The sequence below is a fragment of the Palaemon carinicauda genome, chromosome 36 (assembly GCF_036898095.1).
Source record: "Palaemon carinicauda isolate YSFRI2023 chromosome 36, ASM3689809v2, whole genome shotgun sequence".
In the NCBI taxonomy this organism is placed as follows: Eukaryota; Metazoa; Arthropoda; class Malacostraca; order Decapoda; family Palaemonidae; genus Palaemon; species Palaemon carinicauda.
Window position 1 is genome coordinate 70105978 of NC_090760.1, and position 12993 is coordinate 70118970.

Here is a 12993-nt window from a genome sequence, read left to right on the forward strand (position 1 = left end):
CGAAAGAAACATGCAATGTTGCCTACCTTGTTTACACCTTGAACCGAGTTGTAGGTACGCTTCACAATCTTCATATCCTTCCTTTCGTATTATACGATGCTCGTTGTCTCTTCATAATTCACTGCAACGTTTCTTCTAATCGTTTGTTATAAAAATCACAAGCGCGCACTATCGATATACACTAGAATTCATGGATAAACGGTTAAAATGAGGTTACGCTCGATGGCACGGTGAATTTGAATGTTGATCGTGATGAACCTCTTCGGTCTCTCCAGTGACACGACGTTCTGGTGGCGGCCTTGTCGAGTGCCTCATATTTAAATAAGTTCGTCAAGTAAAGAATTATCATTTTATATAAAATATCATTCTAATATATTTTAAATAATATAATCAATATACACCTCATTATTATAACATTTGTGCGCAAAAATTATAATTGTATTGAAATCTTTACATCAAAGTCAGTTTGTAGCGTTCGAACACATTGACTTTACGTCAACGGTTTTAAAAAATGCGACCAATCTGTATTTGCCCAACAAGCGCAATTAAATGCAAGATATCCCATAAATATGACATTTGATCGTAATGTACGAAAGAAAGCGCTTACTCAGGAACATTAAACAGGCATAAAATCGTAGTGGTCCATAAAGTAAGGTCAACGCGCCAAAATTAATTCTCGCTAAGTATAATGTCATAGGTATGCCGGTCAGCTTCCAAGCAAGGTTGCCAGGTTTTCTAAATGAGAAAAGGCCAACTTCTAATCAACAGAAGCTTTAAAAGGTCAACCCATTAGTAGTAAAATGCCAAATATATAGTATTTGAGGCCGGCCTTTCTTCATATTACAAAAGGTCAACCAATTTTTTTAAAAGGCCAAATTTGAGGGTTTTTTGGTCTGAAAAAGGCCAAACTGGCAACTCTGCTTGCAAGGCACGTGGCCGACGTGACGTCAGTCAGTTCTCGAACTTCTCGGAGTCTTAGTAGTTCTTTTGTCTTAGTGATGTTAAGTAATTTCCGGCGATTATTGACAATATTTTGGATTATTTAGGCATTTTTGAGTAATGGAAAGAAACACGCTAGGGTTATGGTAAGAAATGTTGTGTATCTACATTTTGTTCATGGTTTTACACACACACACACACACACACACACACACACATATATATATATATATATATATATATATATATATATATATATATATATATATATATATATATATATATATATATATATATATATATATATATACACACACACACAGTCGTTACTTGTCCACTGCAGTACAAAGGCTGTTGGGGTATTAAAGCCAACACTTGTTGTTGGCACGGGCCTTTCCCTTGGTTGGCCCGTAGGACACTATACAAAGGCTTCGGACATGTCAATTTATGCCGAAGATGGCCATTTTTCCATCAATACGCTGGCCACTTCGGGTTGGTGATGGTGGAGGAGATTTTCGGATGTTCGCTCAAAGCAAACCAACCTAGTATGGGTGGCCGTTACTGGCACAGCTTTGCTGATCATAGCGATGCTCAAACCCTTTCACCACGTTAAGGCATTATATACATATATACACTTACTGAGAGAAAAAATAAGTAAAGAGAGGAAAACCTATGATAAACAGCTATTTAAATATCATCTTTAATTTGTATTACTAGTTAGTCCTTATGCCCATAAACTTTTAGGTCTATGGCACTTCTTGAATCAGTAGGCCTATAGGATGACAAACTTTCATAGATATGAAAGATAAGAGCATATTTTTGCTATCTTTATGGTAGAGGAAAACGATTTGGATTAAATAATATTCATTTTTGATGTTTGTAGATTGTATTAGCGTGTTTGCTCTTACGGGGAATGTTGGTTTAAGTTATAACAACAAAGTGTCGATATTTGATAACCACCTATAACCTTTTACGTCGCACTGGGTACTAAATCGGGTTATAATACAACCGTTAACAACAACTAACTTTCAATTTGAACGATAAGATATTTACAGTTACACACCAGTCTTATGTACGCTATTGTATTACAATCTCTCTCTCTCTCTCTCTCTCTCTCTCTCTCTCTCTCTCTCTCTCTCTCAAATCTGGTTATAATACAACCGTTAACAACAATAACTCAATTTGAACGATAAGACATTTACAGTAGTTTTACACACCAGTCTTGTGTACGCTATTGTATTACTCTCTCTCTCTCTCTCTCTCTCTCTCTCTCTCTCTCTCTCTCTCTCTCTCTCTCTCTCTCTGTTGTATACGTCAAACGGAAAAATCCATTCTCAAGAGGTTTTTATTGCGAAACCTTCCCCCCATTCGCCCGAAAGAATGTGAAAGCTCCCATAGATATGTGTCACACGGAGAATGGTTTCCTGTGTGTTTATCTTTCTCCTCAGACATTGATGGACAAAAGCACTTGTTGATAACGAGGAGGGATCGAGAGAGAGAGAGAGAGAGATGAGGAAAAAGAAAACCATTTCTTTCCAGTACAGAATTCTTGGATATTATTATTATTATTACTACTTGCTAAGCTACAACCCTAGTTGGAAAAGCAGGATGTTATAAGCCCAGAGGCCCAACAGGGAAAATAGCTCAGTGAGAAAAGGAAAAATGAAATAGTTTAAGAAGGGCAACATTGATATAAATATTTCCTATATAAACTATAAAAACTTTAACAAAACAAGAAAGATAAATTAGCTAGAATAGCGTGCCGGAGTGTACCCTCAAGCAAGAGAACTCTAACCCAAGACAGTGGAAGACCATGGTACAGAGGCTATGGCACTACCCAATAGAAAATTGATTCTTGGTAGTAGGTTGGCCGGGGCACCAGCCACCCGTTGATATACTACTGCTAGAAAGTTGAGGCCTTTTTGACTGACCAGATCGTACTATATTGGATCTGTCTCTTCTGTTGCGGTTCATTCTCCCCTTGCCTACGCACCAATATTCTCCAGTTCTCAAACACCTGACAACACTGAGATTACCAAACAATTGTTCTTCTCTCAAGAGGGTAAAAACTGCACTGTAATTGTTCAGTGGCAACTTTCCTCTTGGTAAGGGTAGAGGAGACACTTTAGCTATAGTAAGCATCTCTTCTAGGAGAAGGACACTCCAAAATCAAACCATTGTTCTCTTGTCTTATGTAGTAATATAGCCTCTGTACTATGGTCTTCATCTGTCTGGAGGTTAGAGTTCTCTTACTTGAAGGTACACTCCGACCCACTATTTGTTTAAGTTTTTATAGTTTATATAGGAAATATTTATTTTAATGTTACTCTTCTTGAAATATTTATTTTTACTTGTTTCCTTTCCTCACTGGGCTATTTTCCCTGTTAGAGCCCCTGGGCTTATAGCTTCCCACTTTTCCGACTTGGGTTGTAGCTTACCAAGTAATAATAATAATAATAATAATAATAATAATAATAATAATAATAATACATTAAACGTCATGATTAATTACATAATTACTTTTTTGTATATGTATTTATATGTTCAATTATTTATTTATAAAAACCAACAATTGTCTGTATTTACTGAATTCTTAAATTATATACAAGTTTTATTGTTAACCATCTTGTACCTTTTATTATTTTCACAGTAGCAATATTCCTTAGCAGTCAATACTACTTCTATTAACAAAGTACCGGTGGTAATAGTACTATTATAGCAGTATTAGTAGCAGTTATAGCAGTAATAATACTTATAATAGCACTAATGATACTTGTTATAGCAGTATTTATGACAAAGGGATAAATAATGGGATACAGTTAAATTCATTTTAACTTGAGTAGGCCTAGGAGTAACAACAGTAATGATATAAGTAATATCAGTAGCCTTAGTAGTAGCAATATGTCTAGTAACTGTCATAAAGCCACCAATTTAAAGGTATTAGTTCTTCAAGACTTACACCTAAATAACCAGCATGAAAATTACATTTAATTAATGCAACCTGTTCAGCAGGTTAACATATGTTTTATAGTTTATATATGTCTGATCTAATTTAATGTTGTTACTGTTCTTGAAATATTTTTATATTTCTTATTTATTTGCTTCTTATATATAGTTTATATGCCATCCCCTCATTTCCTTAAATACTGGGCTACTTTTCATGTTGGAACACTTTGAGTTGTAGGCCTAGCATTCTGCTTTTCCAACCAGGGTTGTAGCTTGAGAGTTATTGGGTCCTTTGACTGGCCAGATATTAGTACATTGGATCCTTCTCTTTTGGTTACGATTCTTTTCCTCTTGCCTACACGTATACCGAATAGTCGGCCTATTTTCATATTCCCCTCTGTCCTCATACACCTGACAACACTGAGATTAACAAAGAATACTTCTTCTCTCAAGGGGTTAACTACTGCACTGTAATTGTTCAATGGCCACTCTCCTCTTGCTAAGGGAAAAAGAGGCTCTTTAGCTATGGTAAGCAACTCTTCTAGGAGAAGGACACCCCAAAACCATTGTTCTCTAGTTTTGGGTAGTGCCATAGCCTCTGTACCATGGTCTTACACTGTCTTGGGGTAGAGGTTTATTGCTTAAGGGCACACTTGGGCACTCTTTTCTATCTTATTTCTCTTCCTCTTATTTTAAAAGTATTTATAGTATATATACAGTATATATATATATATATATATATATATATATATATATATATATATATATATATATGTATACATATATATATATATATATATATATATATATATATGTATATATATATATATATATATATATATATATATATATGAAATATTTGTTTTAATGTAGTTACTGTTCTTAAAACATTTTAATTGTTAATTACTTTTCTTGTAATTTTCTTATTTCCTTTTCTCACTGGGCTGTTTTCCTTGTTGGAGCCCTCTGGCTTATAGCATTCGGCTTTTCCAACAAGGGGGTTTTAGCTTGGCTAATAATAATAATAATAATAATAATAATAATCATTAAATATGTAAAGTTTATTTGCTATTCTATCATTTTCTTTCCTTACTGGGCTACTTTCCCTGTTGGAGCCCTTTGGGCTTGTAAGCCTAGTATTCTTTGCCATCCAAAGTTGTAGCTTGAATAATAATAATAATTCCTCATTTCAGGTACGTGCACCAACCCCAAACCGCCGAAATTTGTGGGCACCATCCCAAATGTGACAGTGACGGCCGGGCGAGATGCCTCGCTGCCCTGCGTGGTGGAGAACATCGGGGACTATAAGGTAAGATATACCATAGGCCTAACTCTCACTGTGTTGTTGCTTTTCTGTTATGTCTGTTGGAAATTGAATTACGTGGTAGATGGAACTGTCTTCGTTATAGGGTATGTGATTATAAGGATTTTTATGTATTTGTTATATAGAATGTAGGCCTATGTAGATTGCTGTTGATGATTATGAGGAAAAGGCTCATGTTTGACTTTCTAGGGATGTAGGCCTATATAGGATTGGTGTTGAAAATTAGGAGAATAGGCCCATGTTACACTTTCTACGGATGTAAGAATATATAGGTTTGGTTTTGAAAATTAGGAGCAAAAGGCTCATGTTAGACTTTCTACGGATATAGGCCTATATAGTATTCGTGTTGACAATTAAGAGGATAGGCCCATGTTAGACTTTTTACTGATGTAGGCGTATATATATTTGCTGTCGAAGATTAAACGAAAAAGTCTTACGCATGACTTTCGCAGGACGTAGAAAATTGGGAGAAAAGGGCCTATGCATGGTTTTCTATTTGTATAGGCCTAAATATATGATGTTATTGAAAAGAAGACGGAAAAGGCCGATATGTGACTTTCTCCGGATATTGGCATGTACTGTATAAACTTTGGTGTCAAGGATTGCGTGGAAAATGCTCATTTATTGCTTTCTCCCGATATAAGGGTATATATATATATATATATATATATATATATATATATATATATGAATAATTATATATATATATATATATATATATATATATATATATATATATATGAATATATATATGTTATTCATATATATATATATATATATATATATATATATATATATGAATAATTATATATATATATATATATATATATATATATATATATATATATATGAATATATATATGTTATTCATATATATATATATATATATATATATATATATATATATATATATATATATTCATATTATATATATATATATATATATATATATATATATATTCATATTATATATATATATATATATATATATATATATATATATACATATGCATACATATGTATATATATACTGTATATATATATATATATATATATATATATATATATATATATATATATATATATATATATACATACATATGTATATATATGTGTATATATATGTATATATATATATATATATATATATATATATATATATATATATATATATATATATATATATATATATATATGTGTGTGTGTGTGTGTGTATACATACACACACATATATACATTCATATGTATACATATGTTTGATGTCGAAAATTGCGCGGAAAAGGCCTATGTATGGGTTTTTCTGGAATATTAAATATATACATATTTACTTAGTACGTTTACTTACTTTCCTATAAAGGCTGTTTTCCTAGTCCTATCTTCAATTTTTTTACCGATTTGTTTGAGAAAAAAATAAGCATTTTCACAGTGACTACTATAACCTTAGACCTACGTTGCTCTATAAAACGACAAATATATTTGATTTTTTTAATTGACTTTGAAATGAAAATTTGTACAAGTTTAAGTGTAGAATAAGTTGGTCCTACGCTACATCTCGACTTTAGAATGCATATTTGATATAAAATGACTATTTTATACACATAATTTGAAGTTATCTTACCAGTCATTGACTAGCCCTTTTGGTAAAGATTTTCGTATTACGTAATTCGTGGTTCTTGTCAAATTTTGGGGGACATTAAGTATTTCTGAACTCGATGAGTCTAAGATTCTGAGAGTTGGAAGAATTTAGTCCATTTTACAGTCCAGTGGATAACTTGATTATTATTATTATTTTTTTTATTATTATTATTATTATTAGCCAAGTTACAACCCCGGTTGGAAAAGCAGGATGCTATAATTCAAAGGGCTCCAACAGGGGAAGTAGCCCAGTAAGGAAAGGAAATAGTAGATATTTTAATATCAGAAAAGCATTTACAATTAAAATCACCTTCTGAAGTTTCACTGATTGAACTGCCTGATTGGGGAGACCATTCCACAATCTGGCCATAGCAGGAATAGAGCTTCTAGAATACTGTATAGTATATAGAATGCTTGTTTATCACTTGGGGTTTAATGTAACTTAGGCCAGAGCGACCTTTTTCGATAGCAACAGACGATGGCAAACAAAATATGGTAGATCAGACTCCTGTGCCTGTTTGGCCATGTTTGAAGAGAACACCAGTAGGTGGCGTAATACGTAAAGCCCAGTTTTTACTTTAAAATTTGCTATTTTCTTGTCTCTTTTCAACGCATCTTTCCTTTGTACCTTTATCATCCGTTCCCTGCGGTATGTTCCCACCCTACTTCTCAAACTTTTTCAACGGCTTTTTTTCTAGTTTCCCCCTTTCACGGAAAATTACACCCTCTGGGATAGACCCTTGAGAGTCAACAAATGCGAGTAAGTGGACAAGGTTAAGTACTTTATAATGACATTACTTAACGGTCTAAATACAATTACTCCTTTTCGTAGCTGATATTCAAAAGCGTTTTTTGGTTTGATTAAAGGTTGTTTGTAATCCATTACAGCTAAGAACATTTGCAATGGTTCTGTGAAGTGTTCTTTGCCTCCCCTGTTCTTAATTGCAATAGACTGGGTGATTTTCTGCTGTTCTTAATTGCAATAGACTGACTGATTTTCACCTGGTTTTCATTGAAATAGACTGGGTGATTTTCTGTCGTTCTTAATTGCAATAGACTGGGTGATTTTCTGCTGTTCTTAATTGCAATAGACTGACTGATTTTCACCTGGTTTTCATTGAAATAGACTGGGTGATTTTCTGTCGTTCTTAATTGCAATAGACTGGGTGATTTTCTGCTGTTCTTAATTGCAATAGACTGACTGATTTTCACCTGGTTTTCATTGAAATAGACTGGGTGATTTTCTGTCGTTCTTAATTGCAATAGACTGGGTGATTTTCTGCTGTTCTTAATTGCAATAGACTGACTGATTTTCACCTGGTTTTCATTGAAATAGACTGGGTGATTTTCTGTCGTTCTTAATTGCAATAGACTGGGTGATTTTCTGCTGTTCTTAATTGCAATAGACTGACTGATTTTCACCTGGTTTTCATTGAAATAGACTGGGTGATTTTCTGTCGTTCTTAATTGCAATAGACTGGGTGATTTTCTGCTGTTCTTAATTGCAATAGACTGACTGATTTTCACCTGGTTTTCATTGAAATAGACTGGGTGATTTTCTGTCGTTCTTAATTGCAATAGACTGGGTGATTTTCTGCTGTTCTTAATTGCAATAGACTGACTGATTTTCACCTGGTTTTCATTGAAATAGACTGGGTGATTTTCTGTCGTTCTTAATTGCAATAGACTGGGTGATTTTCTGCTGTTCTTAATTGCAATAGACTGACTGATTTTCACCTGGTTTTCATTGAAATAGACTGGGTGATTTTCTGTCGTTCTTAATTGCAATAGACTGGGTGATTTTCTGCTGTTCTTAATTGCAATAGACTGACTGATTTTCACCTGGTTTTCATTGAAATAGACTGGGTGATTTTCTGTCGTTCTTAATTGCAATAGACTGGGGGATTTTCTGCTGTTCTTAATTGCAATAAACTGGCTGATTTTAAGCTGTTCTTAGTTACAATCGACTGGGTGATTTTCTGCTGTTCTTAATTGCAATAAACTGGGTGATTTTAAGCTGTTCTTAATTGCAATCGACTGGGTTATTTTCTGCTGTTCTTAATTGCAATAGACTGGGTGATTTTAAGCTGTTCTTAATTGCAATAGACCGGGTGATTGTCTGCTGTTCTTAATTGCAATAAACTGGCTGATTTTAAGCTGCTCTTAGTTACAATCGACTGGGTGATTTTCTCCTGTTCTTAATTACAATCGACTGGCTGATTTTCTGCGGTTATTACTTACAATAGACTGAGTGATTTTCTGCTGTTCTTAATTGCAATAGACTGGGTGATATTCTGCTGTTCTTAATTGCAATAGACTGACTGATTTTCACCTGGTTTTCATTGAAATAGACTGGGTGATTTTCTGTCGTTCTTAATTGCAATAGACTGGGGGATTTTCTGCTGTTCTTAATTGCAATAAACTGGCTGATTTTAAGCTGTTCTTAGTTGCAATCGACTGGGTGTTTTTAAGCTGTTCTTAATTGCAATAAACTGGGTGATTTTAAGCTGTTCTTTATTGCAATCGACTGGGTGATTTTCTGCTGTTCTTAATTGCAATAGACTGGGTGATTTTAAGCTGTTCTTAATTGCAATAGACTGGGTGATTTTAAGCTGGTCTTAATTGCAATAGACTGGCTGATTTTCTGCTGTTCTTAATTGCAATAAACTGGCTGATTTTAAGCTGTTCTTAGTTACAATCGACCGGGTGATTTTCTGCTGTTCTTAATTGAATAAACTGGCTGATTTTAAGCTGTTCTTAATTGCAATCGACTGGGTGATTTTCTGCTGTTCTTAATTGCAATAGACTGGGTGATTTTAAGCTGTTCTTAATTGCAATAGACTGGGTGATTGTCTGCTGGTCTTAATTGCAATAGACTGAGTGATTTTCTGCTGTTCTTTATTGCAATAGACTGGGTGATTTTCTGCTCTTCTTAATTGCAATAGACTGGGTGATTTTCTGCTGTTCTTAATTGCAATAGACGGTGATTTTAAGCTGTTCTTAATTGCAATAGACGGTGATTTTAAGCTGTTCTTAATTGCAATAGACGGTGATTTTAAGCTGTTCTTAATTGCAATAGACTGGGTGATTTTCTGCTGTTCTTAGTTGCAATAGACTGGGTGATTTTCTGCTTTTTTTAATTGCAATAGACTGGGTGATTTTCTGCTTTTCTTAATTGCAATAGACTGGGGAATTTTCTGCTTTTCTTAATTACAATTGACTGGGTGATTTTCTGCTGTTCCTAATTACAATAGACTGGGTGATTTTCTGCTGTTCCTAATTGCAATAGACTGGGTGATTTTCTGCTTTTCTTAATTGCAAGATACTGGGTGATTTTATGCTGTTCTTAATTGCAATAGACTGGGTGATTTTCTGCTTTTCTTAATTGCAATAGACTGGGGGATTTTCTGCTTTTCTTAATTGCAATAGACTGAGTGATTTTCTGCTTTTCTTAATTACAATTGACTGGGTGATTTTCTGCTGTTCCTAATTGCAATAGACTGGGTGATTTTCTGCTGTTTTTAATTGCAATAGACTAGGTGATTTTCTGCTTTTCTTAATTACAATAGACTGGGTGATTTTCTGCTGTTCCTAATTGCAATAGACTGGGTGATTTTCTGCTTTTCTTAATTGCAAGATACTGGGTGATTTTATGCTGTTCTTAATTGCAATAGACTGGGTGATTTTCTGCTTTTCTTAATTGCAATAGACTGGGGGATTTTCTGCTTTTCTTAATTGCAATAGACTGAGTGATTTTCTGCTTTTCTTAATTACAATTGACTGGGTGATTTTCTGCTGTTCCTAATTGCAATAGACTGGGTGATTTTCTGCTGTTTTTAATTGCAATAGACTAGGTGATTTTCTGCTGTTTTTAATTGCAATGGACGGGGTGATTTTTTATAGGTTTATGCTTCTTCTTGTTTGCCCCCATAGAGATTTAATTGATAATTATATGATGCATTTTTGCACCATAGCCACTCCCTGAATTCATAGCTTTGTCAGCCTCATCTGCTTCCCTGTCTAAATATTCTCTCCAGTCATTCATGTCGTTTCTTTTGACCTCACTATCAATACTGGAATACTTAGCATGCTCTACCTTGTAATTTTCATTACTTCCTCGAAAATTTTCAACAATGGATTTCTGTCTTTGTCTCCTTTTTATAGTATCCCAAGTATCATTTGATATCCATGGCTTTCTCCCTGTAACTGCGTGTCTCAAAACTTCACTTCCAACTGACTGACATATGTTTTTAATATCACACCATTCTTCATTAACTGTCTGCTCTTCGTCTCAAAATCTCTAAGACTGCAAATCGATTCTTATATTCAATTGCACATGTATCTGTGTGCTCATCTTCTAGAAGTTTAGTTATTTCAAACCTAGGTGTGCTATCTACCTTTCTGTTGGTGCTTTCAGTTTTAATTTTAGTGTTGCAATGAGGAGCTGGTGATCACTACCAATATCTGCACCTCTATAGCTTTCCACATTTCTCAGAGTCCTCTTTCTCTCTTTATTATTATTATTAATGACAATGTGATCTATTTAATTTTGGCAATGTGATCCGTTTGATATATATATATATATATATATATATATATATATATATATATATATATATATATATGTATATATATTCATATATATGATATATATGTATATGTATACAGTATATATATATATATATATATATATATATATATATATATATACAGTATGTATATATATATATATATATATATATATATATATATATATATATATATATGTATATAAATATATATATATATATATATATATATATATTATATATATATATGTATATATATTCATATATATGATATATATGTATATGTATACAGTATATATATATATATACAGTATGTATATATATATATATATATATATATATATATATGTATGTATATAAATATATATATATATATATATATATATATATATATATATATATATATATATATATATGTGTGTGTGTGTGTGTGTCTGTGTATGTGTGTGTGCGTGTATGTATATGTGTATGTGCTGTATGTGTGTATATACGACCATCCAATGTATGATTATAAAACCACACTCTATGTGCGTTTCCTATCAATGGAATTAGGCCCTCCATCACGCCCTTATGAAACCACGGATAAATATTGACGATAATCAGCAACTCCCTCTCACACCATTTTGCTAAAACCTATAAACTCGTCCACATAAAATAGAACAAAAGAAGGGGGGATATGATGACTCCAATAATTATGGACACGGCTGGGCTATGAGGACAATGTATATTCTAAAAGCGAGAGGGGAGAATGTGAAAAATGTAGAATTTGTGTAAGGCTAAAGGGAAAAAGAATGTAATTTTTTTTTTTTTGGTTTTTGGTTAAGGTACCCCTCTAATTGTGATGAGAAGTATTATAGAAAACGGTGTAATGTGATGAGAAGTATTATAGAAAACGGCGTAATGTGACGACGAATAATGACGTTCGGTGTAGTTATAATGTCTTGTTTGCAGTTAGCCTCCCCCTTTCCCCTTTTGTAGAGGGGGATATTTAGAGGGAGGATGATGAGGGGAAACGACAATGAAAAAGGGAAGGGGGGGAGGGGAGAGGGAGGAATGAAGGGAGGGAGGTAGATATATCCTTTTGAAAAGTCAGACGGATGGCGGTTGGCTGGTCGGAACTATTATGTAAGAGGAGGTTATCGAAAATGATCAGTGATCGCCAGCGTTTAACGAGTGAACTTTATGGTGATGTTTGTTACGGATAGTGATGATTATGGTGATCAGTTGAGGCGGAGATGACAATCATGGTGATTATATTGTCATGGGACTGTGAAATATTACAATCTCTTACGCGGGTGACGTCACTATGCCTCCTGGGTGCGTTCGATTCGCCACGGTTCTCTGTTATTATTGTTTTTAATTATGTTGTTTTTTGTTATTTTTTATTATCTAATGTTAAAATATATTCACACGTTTTATTTTTACTATTTTCTATTATTTCTTTACACTCGTTAATTTATGTGATATATATATATAAAGTGATAAAACTTGGGGTACTAAATTTATGAAAATAGTTGTATAGACAAAACACTTGCTTCTTGATTTCTATAGTCTGCCTGTTTTTTAGAGGCGATAGTATGA

General features: G+C 33.4%; 1 protein-coding gene across 1 annotated transcript in view; it reads left to right on the top strand.

Moving 5' to 3' along the window:
• Positions 1–991: 991 nt before the first annotated feature.
• Positions 992–12993, top strand: part of LOC137628679 (lachesin-like) — a 178087-nt gene continuing 166085 nt past the window's right edge. The window contains exons 1-2 of the mRNA XM_068359830.1: positions 992–1085; positions 5079–5194. The gene's annotated coding sequence lies outside the window, so the exon portion shown is untranslated. The remainder of the gene's footprint in view (positions 1086–5078; positions 5195–12993) is intronic.